Below are 23,211 nucleotides of genomic sequence, written 5' to 3' on the forward strand. Positions count from 1 at the left end.
CTTGAGAAATACACTGGGAAGGCAAGCATCCTCACATGTATTCTGTATATGGGGCCAATAAAAAAATGCACGCGCTTGCATTTTGTGTATGTAATGTTGCAGAGCACAGAGAGGATTTATTTTCCCTACTGCTGGGTATTTGGGTCTCTGGGATCACAGTTGGGTCCGCTCCGTCCTCTGAAATGGTCCATATTAGTTACATAGGTTAGTGTACCAAAGAAATAATACATTTTCATATACAGCTTCTTCATTTCTGTGTTCTGAGGGATTACCAGTTGTAAGAAATGCACTTGCCGGTACAGTGATTCCCTGGCTTTCTCTGGCCCGAGAAAGCTTTTCCTCTGAAGTGGGAACAGAAGTTGGACTGCTTCTGCTGAACTTCCTGAAAGCAGAGCTGGCGGGAGGAGGGACTTTTTGAGTGCTGGGAAAATTTGAGCTGGAAATTTGCATCGGCTGGACAGAGATTGCTTGGAGCAGCCAAAATATAATAACGGCCATGGCGCTCAAGTAAAGCAGAAAGCTTTTAGTATACACCTTTTGCACTCTTGTCAACGAAGCTGGGCTCTGTGAATGCTCACCCTACGCAAGAAAAGAGAACAGACTTTGCTGGTGACCTAAATATATCTCGCCTGATCGAGCACGATCGAGCTCTGAGTGAGCAGCTGTGCAATGGTCATCTTTACCAAAGGGGAGATGCTGCTTTTTCCAGTGTCACGCCCATGCTCTCAGGGCTGGAGGGAGGAGGGCTGCTTTTTGTTTTTACAGGCAAAAGGAAAGGCCCAGCCCTCAGAGCTTCTGCCAATGCAGATCCCAGCAGGTGCAAAATAAAGGCTCTCCCCCACCTTGCCAGCTGCAGATTGATCAGAAGACTGCTAGTCTAGTGTGTTGGGCCACTTTCTCTCTTCTGTGTATCGTCCCCTCTTATTACATAAACAGCATAAGAGGAATAAAGGAAGGAAGGAAGGAAGGAAGGAACAGTGTATCGCAAGCACCTTCCACCCTGATGTCAATGGGCCACCAACCTTCGGGATGAGGAGGAGACCTGTGAAGACAGTCAGAGCGTGCCGACTGGGGCATTCATTTGGCTCATACACCGACAAGGCTTTCAGCGGCAGGAACAAACTTCAGGAATAGGCATTCTTGGCCTCGAATCCTAAGGGGGGTGCAAACGCTGAGGACAATTCCGTCAAATGCTCAAAGGACTGTGGCTCGTTGGTCTAGGGGTATGATTCTCGCTTTGGGTGCGAGAGGTCCCGGGTCCAAATCCCGGACGAGCCCAATCAAGGTGGTTAACTTGAGCTCCTTTTTTTTGTTTTTTCAATGTTATTTTCATTGGACAGACTCTCTGGTTTTCTCGGTAAGCAGTAGTCGATGAACAATTCACTTCCTGAACCTCTTTGCGTGCCATGTCCTTGCGACAAGCACTTTGTGTTCTCTGTTAGCTCTCAGTAACATTCCTTGATTTGCTTGTGAGTTTTGGCCGTCCGATCTCAAAGTGGAAATATGTCCTTCCCTCTGTACGCTGCATAGGCCCTCAGCTGGCATACTTGTATATGTGCGCATGCTTGATAGGACGTATGTTTTAGGCTGGATTGTGTGAGCTTCAGGCGCAAGGCATTTGATTAGTCTTTAAGCAGGTCCACTTGCACTGCCCTTTGCACCTGTTCTCCCAGTCCCTACAAAGGTGAGCAAGCAGCTGTTTCTGTAGTGTAGTGGTTATCACGTTCGCCTCACACGCGAAAGGTCCCCGGTTCGAGACCGGGCAGAAACACTCTCTGCTGGCATTTTACACAAAATAGTTTTTTTCCCCTTTTGTCACACACAAATGTAAAGTATGAACTTATTTGCGTTCCCATGGAAATAGCATATGCTCTCAAGAGCTTGAGAAATACACTGGGAAGGCAAGCATCCTCACATGTATTCTGTATATGGGGCCAATAAAAAAATGCACGCGCTTGCATTTTGTGTATGTAATGTTGCAGAGCACAGAGAGGATTTATTTTCCCTACTGCTGGGTATTTGGGTCTCTGGGATCACAGTTGGGTCCGCTCCGTCCTCTGAAATGGTCCATATTAGTTACATAGGTTAGTGTACCAAAGAAATAATACATTTTCATATACAGCTTCTTCATTTCTGTGTTCTGAGGGATTACCAGTTGTAAGAAATGCACTTGCCGGTACAGTGATTCCCTGGCTTTCTCTGGCCCGAGAAAGCTTTTCCTCTGAAGTGGGAACAGAAGTTGGACTGCTTCTGCTGAACTTCCTGAAAGCAGAGCTGGCGGGAGGAGGGACTTTTTGAGTGCTGGGAAAATTTGAGCTGGAAATTTGCATCGGCTGGACAGAGATTGCTTGGAGCAGCCAAAATATAATAACGGCCATGGCGCTCAAGTAAAGCAGAAAGCTTTTAGTATACACCTTTTGCACTCTTGTCAACGAAGCTGGGCTCTGTGAATGCTCACCCTACGCAAGAAAAGAGAACAGACTTTGCTGGTGACCTAAATATATCTCGCCTGATCGAGCACGATCGAGCTCTGAGTGAGCAGCTGTGCAATGGTCATCTTAACCAAAGGGGAGATGCTGCTTTTTCCAGTGTCACGCCCATGCTCTCAGGGCTGGAGGGAGGAGGGCTGCTTTTTGTTTTTACAGGCAAAAGGAAAGGCCCAGCCCTCAGAGCTTCTGCCAATGCAGATCCCAGCAGGTGCAAAATAAAGGCTCTCCCCCACCTTGCCAGCTGCAGATTGATCAGAAGACTGCTAGTCTAGTGTGTTGGGCCACTTTCTCTCTTCTGTGTATCGTCCCCTCTTATTACATAAACAGCATAAGAGGAATAAAGGAAGGAAGGAAGGAAGGAAGGAAGGAAGGAACAGTGTATCGCAAGCACCTTCCACCCTGATGTCAATGGGCCACCAACCTTCGGGATGAGGAGGAGACCTGTGAAGACAGTCAGAGCGTGCCGACTGGGGCATTCATTTGGCTCATACACCGACAAGGCTTTCAGCGGCAGGAACAAACTTCAGGAATAGGCATTCTTGGCCTCGAATCCTAAGGGGGGTGCAAACGCTGAGGACAATTCCGTCAAATGCTCAAAGGACCGTGGCTCGTTGGTCTAGGGGTATGATTCTCGCTTTGGGTGCGAGAGGTCCCGGGTTCAAATCCCGGACGAGCCCAATCAAGGTGGTTAACTTGAGCTCCTTTTTTTTGTTTTTTCAATGTTATTTTCATTGGACAGACTCTCTGGTTTTCTCGGTAAGCAGTAGTCGATGAACAATTCACTTCCTGAACCTCTTTGCGTGCCATGTCCTTGCGACAAGCACTTTGTGTTCTCTGTTAGCTCTCAGTAACATTCCTTGATTTGCTTGTGAGTTTTGGCCGTCCGATCTCAAAGTGGAAATATGTCCTTCCCTCTGTACGCTGCATAGGCCCTCAGCTGGCATACTTGTATATGTGCGCATGCTTGATAGGACGTATGTTTTAGGCTGGATTGTGTGAGCTTCAGGCGCAAGGCATTTGATTAGTCTTTAAGCAGGTCCACTTGCACTGCCCTTTGCACCTGTTCTCCCAGTCCCTACAAAGGTGAGCAAGCAGCTGTTTCTGTAGTGTAGTGGTTATCACGTTCGCCTCACACGCGAAAGGTCCCCGGTTCGAGACCGGGCAGAAACACTCTCTGCTGGCATTTTACACAAAATAGTTTTTTTCCCCTTTTGTCACACACAAATGTAAAGTATGAACTTATTTGCGTTCCCATGGAAATAGCATATGCTCTCAAGAGCTTGAGAAATACACTGGGAAGGCAAGCATCCTCACATGTATTCTGTATATGGGGCCAATAAAAAAATGCACGCGCTTGCATTTTGTGTATGTAATGTTGCAGAGCACAGAGAGGATTTATTTTCCCTACTGCTGGGTATTTGGGTCTCTGGGATCACAGTTGGGTCCGCTCCGTCCTCTGAAATGGTCCATATTAGTTACATAGGTTAGTGTACCAAAGAAATAATACATTTTCATATACAGCTTCTTCATTTCTGTGTTCTGAGGGATTACCAGTTGTAAGAAATGCACTTGCCGGTACAGTGATTCCCTGGCTTTCTCTGGCCCGAGAAAGCTTTTCCTCTGAAGTGGGAACAGAAGTTGGACTGCTTCTGCTGAACTTCCTGAAAGCAGAGCTGGCGGGAGGAGGGACTTTTTGAGTGCTGGGAAAATTTGAGCTGGAAATTTGCATCGGCTGGACAGAGATTGCTTGGAGCAGCCAAAATATAATAACGGCCATGGCGCTCAAGTAAAGCAGAAAGCTTTTAGTATACACCTTTTGCACTCTTGTCAACGAAGCTGGGCTCTGTGAATGCTCACCCTACGCAAGAAAAGAGAACAGACTTTGCTGGTGACCTAAATATATCTCGCCTGATCGAGCACGATCGAGCTCTGAGTGAGCAGCTGTGCAATGGTCATCTTTACCAAAGGGGAGATGCTGCTTTTTCCAGTGTCACGCCCATGCTCTCAGGGCTGGAGGGAGGAGGGCTGCTTTTTGTTTTTACAGGCAAAAGGAAAGGCCCAGCCCTCAGAGCTTCTGCCAATGCAGATCCCAGCAGGTGCAAAATAAAGGCTCTCCCCCACCTTGCCAGCTGCAGATTGATCAGAAGACTGCTAGTCTAGTGTGTTGGGCCACTTTCTCTCTTCTGTGTATCGTCCCCTCTTATTACATAAACAGCATAAGAGGAATAAAGGAAGGAAGGAAGGAAGGAAGGAAGGAACAGTGTATCGCAAGCACCTTCCACCCTGATGTCAATGGGCCACCAACCTTCGGGATGAGGAGGAGACCTGTGAAGACAGTCAGAGCGTGCCGACTGGGGCATTCATTTGGCTCATACACCGACAAGGCTTTCAGCGGCAGGAACAAACTTCAGGAATAGGCATTCTTGGCCTCGAATCCTAAGGGGGGTGCAAACGCTGAGGACAATTCCGTCAAATGCTCAAAGGACCGTGGCTCGTTGGTCTAGGGGTATGATTCTCGCTTTGGGTGCGAGAGGTCCCGGGTTCAAATCCCGGACGAGCCCAATCAAGGTGGTTAACTTGAGCTCCTTTTTTTTGTTTTTTCAATGTTATTTTCATTGGACAGACTCTCTGGTTTTCTCGGTAAGCAGTAGTCGATGAACAATTCACTTCCTGAACCTCTTTGCGTGCCATGTCCTTGCGACAAGCACTTTGTGTTCTCTGTTAGCTCTCAGTAACATTCCTTGATTTGCTTGTGAGTTTTGGCCGTCCGATCTCAAAGTGGAAATATGTCCTTCCCTATGTACGCTGCATAGGCCCTCAGCTGGCATACTTGTATATGTGCGCATGCTTGATAGGACGTATGTTTTAGGCTGGATTGTGTGAGCTTCAGGCGCAAGGCATTTGATTAGTCTTTAAGCAGGTCCACTTGCACTGCCCTTTGCACCTGTTCTCCCAGTCCCTACAAAGGTGAGCAAGCAGCTGTTTCTGTAGTGTAGTGGTTATCACGTTCGCCTCACACGCGAAAGGTCCCCGGTTTGAGACCGGGCAGAAACACTCTCTGCTGGCATTTTACACAAAATAGTTTTTTTCCCCTTTTGTCACACACAAATGTAAAGTATGAACTTATTTGCGTTCCCATGGAAATAGCATATGCTCTCAAGAGCTTGAGAAATACACTGGGAAGGCAAGCATCCTCACATGTATTCTGTATATGGGGCCAATAAAAAAATGCACGCGCTTGCATTTTGTGTATGTAATGTTGCAGAGCACAGAGAGGATTTATTTTCCCTACTGCTGGGTATTTGGGTCTCTGGGATCACAGTTGGGTCCGCTCCGTCCTCTGAAATGGTCCATATTAGTTACATAGGTTAGTGTACCAAAGAAATAATACATTTTCATATACAGCTTCTTCATTTCTGTGTTCTGAGGGATTACCAGTTGTAAGAAATGCACTTGCCGGTACAGTGATTCCCTGGCTTTCTCTGGCCCGAGAAAGCTTTTCCTCTGAAGTGGGAACAGAAGTTGGACTGCTTCTGCTGAACTTCCTGAAAGCAGAGCTGGCGGGAGGAGGGACTTTTTGAGTGCTGGGAAAATTTGAGCTGGAAATTTGCATCGGCTGGACAGAGATTGCTTGGAGCAGCCAAAATATAATAACGGCCATGGCGCTCAAGTAAAGCAGAAAGCTTTTAGTATACACCTTTTGCACTCTTGTCAACGAAGCTGGGCTCTGTGAATGCTCACCCTACGCAAGAAAAGAGAACAGACTTTGCTGGTGACCTAAATATATCTCGCCTGATCGAGCCTGATCGAGCACGATCGAGCTCTGAGTGAGCAGCTGTGCAATGGTCATCTTTACCAAAGGGGAGATGCTGCTTTTTCCAGTGTCACGCCCATGCTCTCAGGGCTGGAGGGAGGAGGGCTGCTTTTTGTTTTTACAGGCAAAAGGAAAGGCCCAGCCCTCAGAGCTTCTGCCAATGCAGATCCCAGCAGGTGCAAAATAAAGGCTCTCCCCCACCTTGCCAGCTGCAGATTGATCAGAAGACTGCTAGTCTAGTGTGTTGGGCCACTTTCTCTCTTCTGTGTATCGTCCCCTCTTATTACATAAACAGCATAAGAGGAATAAAGGAAGGAAGGAAGGAAGGAAGGAACAGTGTATCGCAAGCACCTTCCACCCTGATGTCAATGGGCCACCAACCTTCGGGATGAGGAGGAGACCTGTGAAGACAGTCAGAGCGTGCCGACTGGGGCATTCATTTGGCTCATACACCGACAAGGCTTTCAGCGGCAGGAACAAACTTCAGGAATAGGCATTCTTGGCCTCGAATCCTAAGGGGGGTGCAAACGCTGAGGACAATTCCGTCAAATGCTCAAAGGACCGTGGCTCGTTGGTCTAGGGGTATGATTCTCGCTTTGGGTGCGAGAGATCCCGGGTTCAAATCCCGGACGAGCCCAATCAAGGTGGTTAACTTGAGCTCCTTTTTTTTGTTTTTTCAATGTTATTTTCATTGGACAGACTCTCTGGTTTTCTCGGTAAGCAGTAGTCGATGAACAATTCACTTCCTGAACCTCTTTGCGTGCCATGTCCTTGCGACAAGCACTTTGTGTTCTCTGTTAGCTCTCAGTAACATTCCTTGATTTGCTTGTGAGTTTTGGCCGTCCGATCTCAAAGTGGAAATATGTCCTTCCCTCTGTACGCTGCATAGGCCCTCAGCTGGCATACTTGTATATGTGCGCATGCTTGATAGGACGTATGTTTTAGGCTGGATTGTGTGAGCTTCAGGCGCAAGGCATTTGATTAGTCTTTAAGCAGGTCCACTTGCACTGCCCTTTGCACCTGTTCTCCCAGTCCCTACAAAGGTGAGCAAGCAGCTGTTTCTGTAGTGTAGTGGTTATCACGTTCGCCTCACACGCGAAAGGTCCCCGGTTCGAGACCGGGCAGAAACACTCTCTGCTGGCATTTTACACAAAATAGTTTTTTTCCCCTTTTGTCACACACAAATGTAAAGTATGAACTTATTTGCGTTCTCATGGAAATAGCATATGCTCTCAAGAGCTTGAGAAATACACTGGGAAGGCAAGCATCCTCACATGTATTCTGTATATGGGGCCAATAAAAAAATGCACGCGCTTGCATTTTGTGTATGTAATGTTGCAGAGCACAGAGAGGATTTATTTTCCCTACTGCTGGGTATTTGGGTCTCTGGGATCACAGTTGGGTCCGCTCCGTCCTCTGAAATGGTCCATATTAGTTACATAGGTTAGTGTACCAAAGAAATAATACATTTTCATATACAGCTTCTTCATTTCTGTGTTCTGAGGGATTACCAGTTGTAAGAAATGCACTTGCCGGTACAGTGATTCCCTGGCTTTCTCTGGCCCGAGAAAGCTTTTCCTCTGAAGTGGGAACAGAAGTTGGACTGCTTCTGCTGAACTTCCTGAAAGCAGAGCTGGCGGGAGGAGGGACTTTTTGAGTGCTGGGAAAATTTGAGCTGGAAATTTGCATCGGCTGGACAGAGATTGCTTGGAGCAGCCAAAATATAATAACGGCCATGGCGCTCAAGTAAAGCAGAAAGCTTTTAGTATACACCTTTTGCACTCTTGTCAACGAAGCTGGGCTCTGTGAATGCTCACCCTACGCAAGAAAAGAGAACAGACTTTGCTGGTGACCTAAATATATCTCGCCTGATCGAGCACGATCGAGCTCTGAGTGAGCAGCTGTGCAATGGTCATCTTTACCAAAGGGGAGATGCTGCTTTTTCCAGTGTCACGCCCATGCTCTCAGGGCTGGAGGGAGGAGGGCTGCTTTTTGTTTTTACAGGCAAAAGGAAAGGCCCAGCCCTCAGAGCTTCTGCCAATGCAGATCCCAGCAGGTGCAAAATAAAGGCTCTCCCCCACCTTGCCAGCTGCAGATTGATCAGAAGACTGCTAGTCTAGTGTGTTGGGCCACTTTCTCTCTTCTGTGTATCGTCCCCTCTTATTACATAAACAGCATAAGAGGAATAAAGGAAGGAAGGAAGGAAGGAACAGTGTATCGCAAGCACCTTCCACCCTGATGTCAATGGGCCACCAACCTTCGGGATGAGGAGGAGACCTGTGAAGACAGTCAGAGCGTGCCGACTGGGGCATTCATTTGGCTCATACACCGACAAGGCTTTCAGCGGCAGGAACAAACTTCAGGAATAGGCATTCTTGGCCTCGAATCCTAAGGGGGGTGCAAACGCTGAGGACAATTCCGTCAAATGCTCAAAGGACCGTGGCTCGTTGGTCTAGGGGTATGATTCTCGCTTTGGGTGCGAGAGGTCCCGGACGAGCCCAATCAAGGTGGTTAACTTGAGCTCCTTTTTTTTGTTTTTTCAATGTTATTTTCATTGGACAGACTCTCTGGTTTTCTCGGTAAGCAGTAGTCGATGAACAATTCAATTCCTGAACCTCTTTGCGTGCCATGTCCTTGCGACAAGCACTTTGTGTTCTCTGTTAGCTCTCAGTAACATTCCTTGATTTGCTTGTGAGTTTTGGCCGTCCGATCTCAAAGTGGAAATGTGTCCTTCCCTCTGTACGCTGCATAGGCCCTCAGCTGGCATACTTGTATATGTGCGCATGTTTGATAGGACGTATGTTTTAGGCTGGATTGTGTGAGCTTCAGGCGCAAGGCATTTGATTAGTCTTTAAGCAGGTCCACTTGCACTGCCCTTTGCACCTGTTCTCCCAGTCCCTACAAAGGTGAGCAAGCAGCTGTTTCTGTAGTGTAGTGGTTATCACGTTCGCCTCACACGCGAAAGGTCCCCGGTTCGAGACCGGGCAGAAACACTCTCTGCTGGCATTTTACACAAAATAGTTTTTTTCCCCTTTTGTCACACACAAATGTAAAGTATGAACTTATTTGCGTTCTCATGGAAATAGCATATGCTCTCAAGAGCTTGAGAAATACACTGGGAAGGCAAGCATCCTCACATGTATTCTGTATATGGGGCCAATAAAAAAATGCACGCGCTTGCATTTTGTGTATGTAATGTTGCAGAGCACAGAGAGGATTTATTTTCCCTACTGCTGGGTATTTGGGTCTCTGGGATCACAGTTGGGTCCGCTCCGTCCTCTGAAATGGTCCATATTAGTTACATAGGTTAGTGTACCAAAGAAATAATACATTTTCATATACAGCTTCTTCATTTCTGTGTTCTGAGGGATTACCAGTTGTAAGAAATGCACTTGCCGGTACAGTGATTCCCTGGCTTTCTCTGGCCCGAGAAAGCTTTTCCTCTGAAGTGGGAACAGAAGTTGGACTGCTTCTGCTGAACTTCCTGAAAGCAGAGCTGGCGGGAGGAGGGACTTTTTGAGTGCTGGGAAAATTTGAGCTGGAAATTTGCATCGGCTGGACAGAGATTGCTTGGAGCAGCCAAAATATAATAACGTCCATGGCGCTCAAGTAAAGCAGAAAGCTTTTAGTATACACCTTTTGCACTCTTGTCAACGAAGCTGGGCTCTGTGAATGCTCACCCTACGCAAGAAAAGAGAACAGACTTTGCTGGTGACCTAAATATATCTCGCCTGATCGAGCACGATCGAGCTCTGAGTGAGCAGCTGTGCAATGGTCATCTTTACCAAAGGGGAGATGCTGCTTTTTCCAGTGTCACGCCCATGCTCTCAGGGCTGGAGGGAGGAGGGCTGCTTTTTGTTTTTACAGGCAAAAGGAAAGGCCCAGCCCTCAGAGCTTCTGCCAATGCAGATCCCAGCAGGTGCAAAATAAAGGCTCTCCCCCACCTTGCCAGCTGCAGATTGATCAGAAGACTGCTAGTCTAGTGTGTTGGGCCACTTTCTCTCTTCTGTGTATCGTCCCCTCTTATTACATAAACAGCATAAGAGGAATAAAGGAAGGAAGGAAGGAAGGAACAGTGTATCGCAAGCACCTTCCACCCTGATGTCAATGGGCCACCAACCTTCGGGATGAGGAGGAGACCTGTGAAGACAGTCAGAGCGTGCCGACTGGGGCATTCATTTGGCTCATACACCGACAAGGCTTTCAGCGGCAGGAACAAACTTCAGGAATAGGCATTCTTGGCCTCGAATCCTAAGGGGGGTGCAAACGCTGAGGACAATTCCGTCAAATGCTCAAAGGACCGTGGCTCGTTGGTCTAGGGGTATGATTCTCGCTTTGGGTGCGAGAGGTCCCGGGTTCAAATCCCGGACGAGCCCAAACAAGGTGGTTAACTTGAGCTCCTTTTTTTTGTTTTTTCAATGTTATTTTCATTGGACAGACTCTCTGGTTTTCTCGGTAAGCAGTAGTCGATGAACAATTCACTTCCTGAACCTCTTTGCGTGCCATGTCCTTGCGACAAGCACTTTGTGTTCTCTGTTAGCTCTCAGTAACATTCCTTGATTTGCTTGTGAGTTTTGGCCGTCCGATCTCAAAGTGGAAATATGTCCTTCCCTCTGTACGCTGCATAGGCCCTCAGCTGGCATACTTGTATATGTGCGCATGCTTGATAGGACGTATGTTTTAGGCTGGATTGTGGGAGCTTCAGGCGCAAGGCATTTGATTAGTCTTTAAGCAGGTCCACTTGCACTGCCCTTTGCACCTGTTCTCCCAGTCCCTACAAAGGTGAGCAAGCAGCTGTTTCTGTAGTGTAGTGGTTATCACGTTCGCCTCACACGCGAAAGGTCCCCGGTTCGAGACCGGGCAGAAACACTCTCTGCTGGCATTTTACACAAAATAGTTTTTTTCCCCTTTTGTCACACACAAATGTAAAGTATGAACTTATTTGCGTTCTCATGGAAATAGCATATGCTCTCAAGAGCTTGAGAAATACACTGGGAAGGCAAGCATCCTCACATGTATTCTGTATATGGGGCCAATAAAAAAATGCACGCGCTTGCATTTTGTGTATGTAATGTTGCAGAGCACAGAGAGGATTTATTTTCCCTACTGCTGGGTATTTGGGTCTCTGGGATCACAGTTGGGTCCGCTCCGTCCTCTGAAATGGTCCATATTAGTTACATAGGTTAGTGTACCAAAGAAATAATACATTTTCATATACAGCTTCTTCATTTCTGTGTTCTGAGGGATTACCAGTTGTAAGAAATGCACTTGCCGGTACAGTGATTCCCTGGCTTTCTCTGGCCCGAGAAAGCTTTTCCTCTGAAGTGGGAACAGAAGTTGGACTGCTTCTGCTGAACTTCCTGAAAGCAGAGCTGGCGGGAGGAGGGACTTTTTGAGTGCTGGGAAAATTTGAGCTGGAAATTTGCATCGGCTGGACAGAGATTGCTTGGAGCAGCCAAAATATAATAACGTCCATGGCGCTCAAGTAAAGCAGAAAGCTTTTAGTATACACCTTTTGCACTCTTGTCAACGAAGCTGGGCTCTGTGAATGCTCACCCTACGCAAGAAAAGAGAACAGACTTTGCTGGTGACCTAAATATATCTCGCCTGATCGAGCACGATCGAGCTCTGAGTGAGCAGCTGTGCAATGGTCATCTTTACCAAAGGGGAGATGCTGCTTTTTCCAGTGTCACGCCCATGCTCTCAGGGCTGGAGGGAGGAGGGCTGCTTTTTGTTTTTACAGGCAAAAGGAAAGGCCCAGCCCTCAGAGCTTCTGCCAATGCAGATCCCAGCAGGTGCAAAATAAAGGCTCTCCCCCACCTTGCCAGCTGCAGATTGATCAGAAGACTGCTAGTCTAGTGTGTTGGGCCACTTTCTCTCTTCTGTGTATCGTCCCCTCTTATTACATAAACAGCATAAGAGGAATAAAGGAAGGAAGGAAGGAAGGAAGGAACAGTGTATCGCAAGCACCTTCCACCCTGATGTCAATGGGCCACCAACCTTCGGGATGAGGAGGAGACCTGTGAAGACAGTCAGAGCGTGCCGACTGGGGCATTCATTTGGCTCATACACCGACAAGGCTTTCAGCGGCAGGAACAAACTTCAGGAATAGGCATTCTTGGCCTCGAATCCTAAGGGGGGTGCAAACGCTGAGGACAATTCCGTCAAATGCTCAAAGGACCGTGGCTCGTTGGTCTAGGGGTATGATTCTCGCTTTGGGTGCGAGAGGTCCCGGGTTCAAATTCCGGACGAGCCCAAACAAGGTGGTTAACTTGAGCTCCTTTTTTTTGTTTTTTCAATGTTATTTTCATTGGACAGACTCTCTGGTTTTCTCGGTAAGCAGTAGTCGATGAACAATTCACTTCCTGAACCTCTTTGCGTGCCATGTCCTTGCGACAAGCACTTTGTGTTCTCTGTTAGCTCTCAGTAACATTCCTTGATTTGCTTGTGAGTTTTGGCCGTCCGATCTCAAAGTGGAAATATGTCCTTCCCTCTGTACGCTGCATAGGCCCTCAGCTGGCATACTTGTATATGTGCGCATGCTTGATAGGACGTATGTTTTAGGCTGGATTGTGTGAGCTTCAGGCGCAAGGCATTTGATTAGTCTTTAAGCAGGTCCACTTGCACTGCCCTTTGCACCTGTTCTCCCAGTCCCTACAAAGGTGAGCAAGCAGCTGTTTCTGTAGTGTAGTGGTTATCACATTCGCCTCACACGCGAAAGGTCCCCGGTTCGAGACCGGGCAGAAACACTCTCTGCTGGCATTTTACACAAAATAGTTTTTTTCCCCTTTTGTCACACACAAATGTAAAGTATGAACTTATTTGCGTTCTCATGGAAATAGCATATGCTCTCAAGAGCTTGAGAAATACACTGGGAAGGCAAGCATCCTCACATGTATTCTGTATATGGGGCCAATAAAAAAATGCACGCGCTTGCATTTTGTGTATGTAATGTTGCAGAGCACAGAGAGGATTTATTTTCCCTACTGCTGGGTATTTGGGTCTCTGGGATCACAGTTGGGTCCGCTCCGTCCTCTGAAATGGTCCATATTAGTTACATAGGTTAGTGTACCAAAGAAATAATACATTTTCATATACAGCTTCTTCATTTCTGTGTTCTGAGGGATTACCAGTTGTAAGAAATGCACTTGCCGGTACAGTGATTCCCTGGCTTTCTCTGGCCCGAGAAAGCTTTTCCTCTGAAGTGGGAACAGAAGTTGGACTGCTTCTGCTGAACTTCCTGAAAGCAGAGCTGGCGGGAGGAGGGACTTTTTGAGTGCTGGGAAAATTTGAGCTGGAAATTTGCATCGGCTGGACAGAGATTGCTTGGAGCAGCCAAAATATAATAACGGCCATGGCGCTCAAGTAAAGCAGAAAGCTTTTAGTATACACCTTTTGCACTCTTGTCAACGAAGCTGGGCTCTGTGAATGCTCACCCTACGCAAGAAAAGAGAACAGACTTTGCTGGTGACCTAAATATATCTCGCCTGATCGAGCACGATCGAGCTCTGAGTGAGCAGCTGTGCAATGGTCATCTTTACCAAAGGGGAGATGCTGCTTTTTCCAGTGTCACGCCCATGCTCTCAGGGCTGGAGGGAGGAGGGCTGCTTTTTGTTTTTACAGGCAAAAGGAAAGGCCCAGCCCTCAGAGCTTCTGCCAATGCAGATCCCAGCAGGTGCAAAATAAAGGCTCTCCCCCACCTTGCCAGCTGCAGATTGATCAGAAGACTGCTAGTCTAGTGTGTTGGGCCACTTTCTCTCTTCTGTGTATCGTCCCCTCTTATTACATAAACAGCATAAGAGGAATAAAGGAAGGAAGGAAGGAAGGAACAGTGTATCGCAAGCACCTTCCACCCTGATGTCAATGGGCCACCAACCTTCGGGATGAGGAGGAGACCTGTGAAGACAGTCAGAGCGTGCCGACTGGGGCATTCATTTGGCTCATACACCGACAAGGCTTTCAGCGGCAGGAACAAACTTCAGGAATAGGCATTCTTGGCCTCGAATCCTAAGGGGGGTGCAAACGCTGAGGACAATTCCGTCAAATGCTCAAAGGACCGTGGCTCGTTGGTCTAGGGGTATGATTCTCGCTTTGGGTGCGAGAGGTCCCGGACGAGCCCAATCAAGGTGGTTAACTTGAGCTCCTTTTTTTTGTTTTTTCAATGTTATTTTCATTGGACAGACTCTCTGGTTTTCTCGGTAAGCAGTAGTCGATGAACAATTCACTTCCTGAACCTCTTTGCGTGCCATGTCCTTGCGACAAGCACTTTGTGTTCTCTGTTAGCTCTCAGTAACATTCCTTGATTTGCTTGTGAGTTTTGGCCGTCCGATCTCAAAGTGGAAATGTGTCCTTCCCTCTGTACGCTGCATAGGCCCTCAGCTGGCATACTTGTATATGTGCGCATGTTTGATAGGACGTATGTTTTAGGCTGGATTGTGTGAGCTTCAGGCGCAAGGCATTTGATTAGTCTTTAAGCAGGTCCACTTGCACTGCCCTTTGCACCTGTTCTCCCAGTCCCTACAAAGGTGAGCAAGCAGCTGTTTCTGTAGTGTAGTGGTTATCACGTTCGCCTCACACGCGAAAGGTCCCCGGTTCGAGACCGGGCAGAAACACTCTCTGCTGGCATTTTACACAAAATAGTTTTTTTCCCCTTTTGTCACACACAAATGTAAAGTATGAACTTATTTGCGTTCTCATGGAAATAGCATATGCTCTCAAGAGCTTGAGAAATACACTGGGAAGGCAAGCATCCTCACATGTATTCTGTATATGGGGCCAATAAAAAAATGCACGCGCTTGCATTTTGTGTATGTAATGTTGCAGAGCACAGAGAGGATTTATTTTCCCTACTGCTGGGTATTTGGGTCTCTGGGATCACAGTTGGGTCCGCTCCGTCCTCTGAAATGGTCCATATTAGTTACATAGGTTAGTGTACCAAAGAAATAATACATTTTCATATACAGCTTCTTCATTTCTGTGTTCTGAGGGATTACCAGTTGTAAGAAATGCACTTGCCGGTACAGTGATTCCCTGGCTTTCTCTGGCCCGAGAAAGCTTTTCCTCTGAAGTGGGAACAGAAGTTGGACTGCTTCTGCTGAACTTCCTGAAAGCAGAGCTGGCGGGAGGAGGGACTTTTTGAGTGCTGGGAAAATTTGAGCTGGAAATTTGCATCGGCTGGACAGAGATTGCTTGGAGCAGCCAAAATATAATAACGTCCATGGCGCTCAAGTAAAGCAGAAAGCTTTTAGTATACACCTTTTGCACTCTTGTCAACGAAGCTGGGCTCTGTGAATGCTCACCCTACGCAAGAAAAGAGAACAGACTTTGCTGGTGACCTAAATATATCTCGCCTGATCGAGCACGATCGAGCTCTGAGTGAGCAGCTGTGCAATGGTCATCTTTACCAAAGGGGAGATGCTGCTTTTTCCAGTGTCACGCCCATGCTCTCAGGGCTGGAGGGAGGAGGGCTGCTTTTTGTTTTTACAGGCAAAAGGAAAGGCCCAGCCCTCAGAGCTTCTGCCAATGCAGATCCCAGCAGGTGCAAAATAAAGGCTCTCCCCCACCTTGCCAGCTGCAGATTGATCAGAAGACTGCTAGTCTAGTGTGTTGGGCCACTTTCTCTCTTCTGTGTATCGTCCCCTCTTATTACATAAACAGCATAAGAGGAATAAAGGAAGGAAGGAAGGAAGGAACAGTGTATCGCAAGCACCTTCCACCCTGATGTCAATGGGCCACCAACCTTCGGGATGAGGAGGAGACCTGTGAAGACAGTCAGAGCGTGCCGACTGGGGCATTCATTTGGCTCATACACCGACAAGGCTTTCAGCGGCAGGAACAAACTTCAGGAATAGGCATTCTTGGCCTCGAATCCTAAGGGGGGTGCAAACGCTGAGGACAATTCCGTCAAATGCTCAAAGGACCGTGGCTCGTTGGTCTAGGGGTATGATTCTCGCTTTGGGTGCGAGAGGTCCCGGGTTCAAATCCCGGACGAGCCCAAACAAGGTGGTTAACTTGAGCTCCTTTTTTTTGTTTTTTCAATGTTATTTTCATTGGACAGACTCTCTGGTTTTCTCGGTAAGCAGTAGTCGATGAACAATTCACTTCCTGAACCTCTTTGCGTGCCATGTCCTTGCGACAAGCACTTTGTGTTCTCTGTTAGCTCTCAGTAACATTCCTTGATTTGCTTGTGAGTTTTGGCCGTCCGATCTCAAAGTGGAAATATGTCCTTCCCTCTGTACGCTGCATAGGCCCTCAGCTGGCATACTTGTATATGTGCGCATGCTTGATAGGACGTATGTTTTAGGCTGGATTGTGGGAGCTTCAGGCGCAAGGCATTTGATTAGTCTTTAAGCAGGTCCACTTGCACTGCCCTTTGCACCTGTTCTCCCAGTCCCTACAAAGGTGAGCAAGCAGCTGTTTCTGTAGTGTAGTGGTTATCACGTTCGCCTCACACGCGAAAGGTCCCCGGTTGAGACCGGGCAGAAACACTCTCTGCTGGCATTTTACACAAAATAGTTTTTTTCCCCTTTTGTCACACACAAATGTAAAGTATGAACTTATTTGCGTTCTCATGGAAATAGCATATGCTCTCAAGAGCTTGAGAAATACACTGGGAAGGCAAGCATCCTCACATGTATTCTGTATATGGGGCCAATAAAAAAATGCACGCGCTTGCATTTTGTGTATGTAATGTTGCAGAGCACAGAGAGGATTTATTTTCCCTACTGCTGGGTATTTGGGTCTCTGGGATCACAGTTGGGTCCGCTCCGTCCTCTGAAATGGTCCATATTAGTTACATAGGTTAGTGTACCAAAGAAATAATACATTTTCATATACAGCTTCTTCATTTCTGTGTTCTGAGGGATTACCAGTTGTAAGAAATGCACTTGCCGGTACAGTGATTCCCTGGCTTTCTCTGGCCCGAGAAAGCTTTTCCTCTGAAGTGGGAACAGAAGTTGGACTGCTTCTGCTGAACTTCCTGAAAGCAGAGCTGGCGGGAGGAGGGACTTTTTGAGTGCTGGGAAAATTTGAGCTGGAAATTTGCATCGGCTGGACAGAGATTGCTTGGAGCAGCCAAAATATAATAACGTCCATGGCGCTCAAGTAAAGCAGAAAGCTTTTAGTATACACCTTTTGCACTCTTGTCAACGAAGCTGGGCTCTGTGAATGCTCACCCTACGCAAGAAAAGAGAACAGACTTTGCTGGTGACCTAAATATATCTCGCCTGATCGAGCACGATCGAGCTCTGAGTGAGCAGCTGTGCAATGGTCATCTTTACCAAAGGGGAGATGCTGCTTTTTCCAGTGTCACGCCCATGCTCTCAGGGCTGGAGGGAGGAGGGCTGCTTTTTGTTTTTACAGGCAAAAGGAAAGGCCCAGCCCTCAGAGCTTCTGCCAATGCAGATCCCAGCAGGTGCAAAATAAAGGCTCTCCCCCACCTTGCCAGCTGCAGATTGATCAGAAGACTGCTAGTCTAGTGTGTTGGGCCACTTTCTCTCTTCTGTGTATCGTCCCCTCTTATTACATAAACAGCATAAGAGGAATAAAGGAAGGAAGGAAGGAAGGAAGGAACAGTGTATCGCAAGCACCTTCCACCCTGATGTCAATGGGCCACCAACCTTCGGGATGAGGAGGAGACCTGTGAAGACAGTCAGAGCGTGCCGACTGGGGCATTCATTTGGCTCATACACCGACAAGGCTTTCAGCGGCAGGAACAAACTTCAGGAATAGGCATTCTTGGCCTCGAATCCTAAGGGGGGTGCAAACGCTGAGGACAATTCCGTCAAATGCTCAAAGGACCGTGGCTCGTTGGTCTAGGGGTATGATTCTCGCTTTGGGTGCGAGAGGTCCCGGGTTCAAATTCCGGACGAGCCCAAACAAGGTGGTTAACTTGAGCTCCTTTTTTTTGTTTTTTCAATGTTATTTTCATTGGACAGACTCTCTGGTTTTCTCGGTAAGCAGTAGTCGATGAACAATTCACTTCCTGAACCTCTTTGCGTGCCATGTCCTTGCGACAAGCACTTTGTGTTCTCTGTTAGCTCTCAGTAACATTCCTTGATTTGCTTGTGAGTTTTGGCCGTCCGATCTCAAAGTGGAAATATGTCCTTCCCTCTGTACGCTGCATAGGCCCTCAGCTGGCATACTTGTATATGTGCGCATGCTTGATAGGACGTATGTTTTAGGCTGGATTGTGTGAGCTTCAGGCGCAAGGCATTTGATTAGTCTTTAAGCAGGTCCACTTGCACTGCCCTTTGCACCTGTTCTCCCAGTCCCTACAAAGGTGAGCAAGCAGCTGTTTCTGTAGTGTAGTGGTTATCACATTCGCCTCACACGCGAAAGGTCCCCGGTTCGAGACCGGGCAGAAACACTCTCTGCTGGCATTTTACACAAAATAGTTTTTTTCCCCTTTTGTCACACACAAATGTAAAGTATGAACTTATTTGCGTTCCCATGGAAATAGCATATGCTCTCAAGAGCTTGAGAAATACACTGGGAAGGCAAGCATCCTCACATGTATTCTGTATATGGGGCCAATAAAAAAATGCACGCGCTTGCATTTTGTGTATGTAATGTTGCAGAGCACAGAGAGGATTTATTTTCCCTACTGCTGGGTATTTGGGTCTCTGGGATCACAGTTGGGTCCGCTCCGTCCTCTGAAATGGTCCATATTAGTTACATAGGTTAGTGTACCAAAGAAATAATACATTTTCATATACAGCTTCTTCATTTCTGTGTTCTGAGGGATTACCAGTTGTAAGAAATGCACTTGCCGGTACAGTGATTCCCTGGCTTTCTCTGGCCCGAGAAAGCTTTTCCTCTGAAGTGGGAACAGAAGTTGGACTGCTTCTGCTGAACTTCCTGAAAGCAGAGCTGGCGGGAGGAGGGACTTTTTGAGTGCTGGGAAAATTTGAGCTGGAAATTTGCATCGGCTGGACAGAGATTGCTTGGAGCAGCCAAAATATAATAACGGCCATGGCGCTCAAGTAAAGCAGAAAGCTTTTAGTATACACCTTTTGCACTCTTGTCAACGAAGCTGGGCTCTGTGAATGCTCACCCTACGCAAGAAAAGAGAACAGACTTTGCTGGTGACCTAAATATATCTCGCCTGATCGAGCCTGATCGAGCACGATCGAGCTCTAAGTGAGCAGCTGTGCAATGGTCATCTTTACCAAAGGGGAGATGCTGCTTTTTCCAGTGTCACGCCCATGCTCTCAGGGCTGGAGGGAGGAGGGCTGCTTTTTGTTTTTACAGGCAAAAGGAAAGGCCCAGCCCTCAGAGCTTCTGCCAATGCAGATCCCAGCAGGTGCAAAATAAAGGCTCTCCCCCACCTTGCCAGCTGCAGATTGATCAGAAGACTGCTAGTCTAGTGTGTTGGGCCACTTTCTCTCTTCTGTGTATCGTCCCCTCTTATTACATAAACAGCATAAGAGGAATAAAGGAAGGAAGGAAGGAAGGAAGGAACAGTGTATCGCAAGCACCTTCCACCCTGATGTCAATGGGCCACCAACCTTCGGGATGAGGAGGAGACCTGTGAAGACAGTCAGAGCGTGCCGACTGGGGCATTCATTTGGCTCATACACCGACAAGGCTTTCAGCGGCAGGAACAAACTTCAGGAATAGGCATTCTTGGCCTCGAATCCTAAGGGGGGTGCAAACGCTGAGGACAATTCCGTCAAATGCTCAAAGGACCGTGGCTCGTTGGTCTAGGGGTATGATTCTCGCTTTGGGTGCGAGAGATCCCGGGTTCAAATCCCGGACGAGCCCAATCAAGGTGGTTAACTTGAGCTCCTTTTTTTTGTTTTTTCAATGTTATTTTCATTGGACAGACTCTCTGGTTTTCTCGGTAAGCAGTAGTCGATGAACAATTCACTTCCTGAACCTCTTTGCGTGCCATGTCCTTGCGACAAGCACTTTGTGTTCTCTGTTAGCTCTCAGTAACATTCCTTGATTTGCTTGTGAGTTTTGGCCGTCCGATCTCAAAGTGGAAATATGTCCTTCCCTCTGTACGCTGCATAGGCCCTCAGCTGGCATACTTGTATATGTGCGCATGCTTGATAGGACGTATGTTTTAGGCTGGATTGTGTGAGCTTCAGGCGCAAGGCATTTGATTAGTCTTTAAGCAGGTCCACTTGCACTGCCCTTTGCACCTGTTCTCCCAGTCCCTACAAAGGTGAGCAAGCAGCTGTTTCTGTAGTGTAGTGGTTATCACGTTCGCCTCACACGCGAAAGGTCCCCGGTTCGAGACCGGGCAGAAACACTCTCTGCTGGCATTTTACACAAAATAGTTTTTTTCCCCTTTTGTCACACACAAATGTAAAGTATGAACTTATTTGCGTTCTCATGGAAATAGCATATGCTCTCAAGAGCTTGAGAAATACACTGGGAAGGCAAGCATCCTCACATGTATTCTGTATATGGGGCCAATAAAAAAATGCACGCGCTTGCATTTTGTGTATGTAATGTTGCAGAGCACAGAGAGGATTTATTTTCCCTACTGCTGGGTATTTGGGTCTCTGGGATCACAGTTGGGTCCGCTCCGTCCTCTGAAATGGTCCATATTAGTTACATAGGTTAGTGTACCAAAGAAATAATACATTTTCATATACAGCTTCTTCATTTCTGTGTTCTGAGGGATTACCAGTTGTAAGAAATGCACTTGCCGGTACAGTGATTCCCTGGCTTTCTCTGGCCCGAGAAAGCTTTTCCTCTGAAGTGGGAACAGAAGTTGGACTGCTTCTGCTGAACTTCCTGAAAGCAGAGCTGGCGGGAGGAGGGACTTTTTGAGTGCTGGGAAAATTTGAGCTGGAAATTTGCATCGGCTGGACAGAGATTGCTTGGAGCAGCCAAAATATAATAACGGCCATGGCGCTCAAGTAAAGCAGAAAGCTTTTAGTATACACCTTTTGCACTCTTGTCAACGAAGCTGGGCTCTGTGAATGCTCACCCTACGCAAGAAAAGAGAACAGACTTTGCTGGTGACCTAAATATATCTCGCCTGATCGAGCACGATCGAGCTCTGAGTGAGCAGCTGTGCAATGGTCATCTTTACCAAAGGGGAGATGCTGCTTTTTCCAGTGTCACGCCCATGCTCTCAGGGCTGGAGGGAGGAGGGCTGCTTTTTGTTTTTACAGGCAAAAGGAAAGGCCCAGCCCTCAGAGCTTCTGCCAATGCAGATCCCAGCAGGTGCAAAATAAAGGCTCTCCCCCACCTTGCCAGCTGCAGATTGATCAGAAGACTGCTAGTCTAGTGTGTTGGGCCACTTTCTCTCTTCTGTGTATCGTCCCCTCTTATTACATAAACAGCATAAGAGGAATAAAGGAAGGAAGGAAGGAAGGAACAGTGTATCGCAAGCACCTTCCACCCTGATGTCAATGGGCCACCAACCTTCGGGATGAGGAGGAGACCTGTGAAGACAGTCAGAGCGTGCCGACTGGGGCATTCATTTGGCTCATACACCGACAAGGCTTTCAGCGGCAGGAACAAACTTCAGGAATAGGCATTCTTGGCCTCGAATCCTAAGGGGGGTGCAAACGCTGAGGACAATTCCGTCAAATGCTCAAAGGACCGTGGCTCGTTGGTCTAGGGGTATGATTCTCGCTTTGGGTGCGAGAGGTCCCGGACGAGCCCAATCAAGGTGGTTAACTTGAGCTCCTTTTTTTTGTTTTTTCAATGTTATTTTCATTGGACAGACTCTCTGGTTTTCTCGGTAAGCAGTAGTCGATGAACAATTCACTTCCTGAACCTCTTTGCGTGCCATGTCCTTGCGACAAGCACTTTGTGTTCTCTGTTAGCTCTCAGTAACATTCCTTGATTTGCTTGTGAGTTTTGGCCGTCCGATCTCAAAGTGGAAATGTGTCCTTCCCTCTGTACGCTGCATAGGCCCTCAGCTGGCATACTTGTATATGTGCGCATGTTTGATAGGACGTATGTTTTAGGCTGGATTGTGTGAGCTTCAGGCGCAAGGCATTTGATTAGTCTTTAAGCAGGTCCACTTGCACTGCCCTTTGCACCTGTTCTCCCAGTCCCTACAAAGGTGAGCAAGCAGCTGTTTCTGTAGTGTAGTGGTTATCACGTTCGCCTCACACGCGAAAGGTCCCTGGTTCGAGACCGGGCAGAAACACTCTCTGCTGGCATTTTACACAAAATAGTTTTTTTCCCCTTTTGTCACACACAAATGTAAAGTATGAACTTATTTGCGTTCTCATGGAAATAGCATATGCTCTCAAGAGCTTGAGAAATACACTGGGAAGGCAAGCATCCTCACATGTATTCTGTATATGGGGCCAATAAAAAAATGCACGCGCTTGCATTTTGTGTATGTAATGTTGCAGAGCACAGAGAGGATTTATTTTCCCTACTGCTGGGTATTTGGGTCTCTGGGATCACAGTTGGGTCCGCTCCGTCCTCTGAAATGGTCCATATTAGTTACATAGGTTAGTGTACCAAAGAAATAATACATTTTCATATACAGCTTCTTCATTTCTGTGTTCTGAGGGATTACCAGTTGTAAGAAATGCACTTGCCGGTACAGTGATTCCCTGGCTTTCTCTGGCCCGAGAAAGCTTTTCCTCTGAAGTGGGAACAGAAGTTGGACTGCTTCTGCTGAACTTCCTGAAAGCAGAGCTGGCGGGAGGAGGGACTTTTTGAGTGCTGGGAAAATTTGAGCTGGAAATTTGCATCGGCTGGACAGAGATTGCTTGGAGCAGCCAAAATATAATAACGTCCATGGCGCTCAAGTAAAGCAGAAAGCTTTTAGTATACACCTTTTGCACTCTTGTCAACGAAGCTGGGCTCTGTGAATGCTCACCCTACGCAAGAAAAGAGAACAGACTTTGCTGGTGACCTAAATATATCTCGCCTGATCGAGCACGATCGAGCTCTGAGTGAGCAGCTGTGCAATGGTCATCT

At 47.3% G+C, this 23,211-nt stretch overlaps 17 non-coding genes across 17 annotated transcripts; all 17 read left to right on the forward strand.

Annotated features, from left to right (window-relative positions):
* The first annotated feature begins 1,698 nt into the window (after nt 1–1,698).
* On the forward strand, nt 1,699–1,771 carry TRNAV-CAC (transfer RNA valine (anticodon CAC)). Its single transcript has one exon. It is a non-coding gene; the product is annotated as a tRNA-Val (tRNA).
* Nucleotides 1,772–3,094: 1,323 nt separating this feature from the next.
* Nucleotides 3,095–3,166, forward strand: TRNAP-UGG (transfer RNA proline (anticodon UGG)). Its single transcript has one exon. It is a non-coding gene; the product is annotated as a tRNA-Pro (tRNA).
* A 420-nt stretch (nt 3,167–3,586) lies between these two features.
* On the forward strand, nt 3,587–3,659 carry TRNAV-CAC (transfer RNA valine (anticodon CAC)). The gene has a single exon. It is a non-coding gene; the product is annotated as a tRNA-Val (tRNA).
* A 1,319-nt stretch (nt 3,660–4,978) lies between these two features.
* TRNAP-UGG (transfer RNA proline (anticodon UGG)) lies at nt 4,979–5,050 on the forward strand. The gene has a single exon. It is a non-coding gene; the product is annotated as a tRNA-Pro (tRNA).
* Nucleotides 5,051–5,470: 420 nt separating this feature from the next.
* TRNAV-CAC (transfer RNA valine (anticodon CAC)) lies at nt 5,471–5,543 on the forward strand. Its single transcript has one exon. It is a non-coding gene; the product is annotated as a tRNA-Val (tRNA).
* A 1,325-nt stretch (nt 5,544–6,868) lies between these two features.
* On the forward strand, nt 6,869–6,940 carry TRNAP-UGG (transfer RNA proline (anticodon UGG)). The gene has a single exon. It is a non-coding gene; the product is annotated as a tRNA-Pro (tRNA).
* Nucleotides 6,941–7,360: 420 nt separating this feature from the next.
* TRNAV-CAC (transfer RNA valine (anticodon CAC)) lies at nt 7,361–7,433 on the forward strand. Its single transcript has one exon. It is a non-coding gene; the product is annotated as a tRNA-Val (tRNA).
* Nucleotides 7,434–9,223: 1,790 nt separating this feature from the next.
* Nucleotides 9,224–9,296, forward strand: TRNAV-CAC (transfer RNA valine (anticodon CAC)). Its single transcript has one exon. It is a non-coding gene; the product is annotated as a tRNA-Val (tRNA).
* Nucleotides 9,297–10,607: 1,311 nt separating this feature from the next.
* TRNAP-UGG (transfer RNA proline (anticodon UGG)) lies at nt 10,608–10,679 on the forward strand. The gene has a single exon. It is a non-coding gene; the product is annotated as a tRNA-Pro (tRNA).
* Nucleotides 10,680–11,099: 420 nt separating this feature from the next.
* Nucleotides 11,100–11,172, forward strand: TRNAV-CAC (transfer RNA valine (anticodon CAC)). Its single transcript has one exon. It is a non-coding gene; the product is annotated as a tRNA-Val (tRNA).
* Nucleotides 11,173–12,979: 1,807 nt separating this feature from the next.
* Nucleotides 12,980–13,052, forward strand: TRNAV-CAC (transfer RNA valine (anticodon CAC)). Its single transcript has one exon. It is a non-coding gene; the product is annotated as a tRNA-Val (tRNA).
* A 1,790-nt stretch (nt 13,053–14,842) lies between these two features.
* Nucleotides 14,843–14,915, forward strand: TRNAV-CAC (transfer RNA valine (anticodon CAC)). Its single transcript has one exon. It is a non-coding gene; the product is annotated as a tRNA-Val (tRNA).
* A 1,311-nt stretch (nt 14,916–16,226) lies between these two features.
* On the forward strand, nt 16,227–16,298 carry TRNAP-UGG (transfer RNA proline (anticodon UGG)). Its single transcript has one exon. It is a non-coding gene; the product is annotated as a tRNA-Pro (tRNA).
* Nucleotides 16,299–18,597: 2,299 nt separating this feature from the next.
* Nucleotides 18,598–18,670, forward strand: TRNAV-CAC (transfer RNA valine (anticodon CAC)). The gene has a single exon. It is a non-coding gene; the product is annotated as a tRNA-Val (tRNA).
* Nucleotides 18,671–19,995: 1,325 nt separating this feature from the next.
* TRNAP-UGG (transfer RNA proline (anticodon UGG)) lies at nt 19,996–20,067 on the forward strand. The gene has a single exon. It is a non-coding gene; the product is annotated as a tRNA-Pro (tRNA).
* A 420-nt stretch (nt 20,068–20,487) lies between these two features.
* On the forward strand, nt 20,488–20,560 carry TRNAV-CAC (transfer RNA valine (anticodon CAC)). Its single transcript has one exon. It is a non-coding gene; the product is annotated as a tRNA-Val (tRNA).
* Nucleotides 20,561–22,350: 1,790 nt separating this feature from the next.
* On the forward strand, nt 22,351–22,423 carry TRNAV-CAC (transfer RNA valine (anticodon CAC)). Its single transcript has one exon. It is a non-coding gene; the product is annotated as a tRNA-Val (tRNA).
* Nucleotides 22,424–23,211: the final 788 nt, after the last annotated feature.

Source organism: Ambystoma mexicanum, chromosome 2q (assembly GCF_040938575.1).
Source record: "Ambystoma mexicanum isolate Mex_15411 chromosome 2q, UKY_AmexF1_1, whole genome shotgun sequence".
NCBI classification, from domain to species: domain Eukaryota; kingdom Metazoa; phylum Chordata; class Amphibia; order Caudata; family Ambystomatidae; genus Ambystoma; species Ambystoma mexicanum.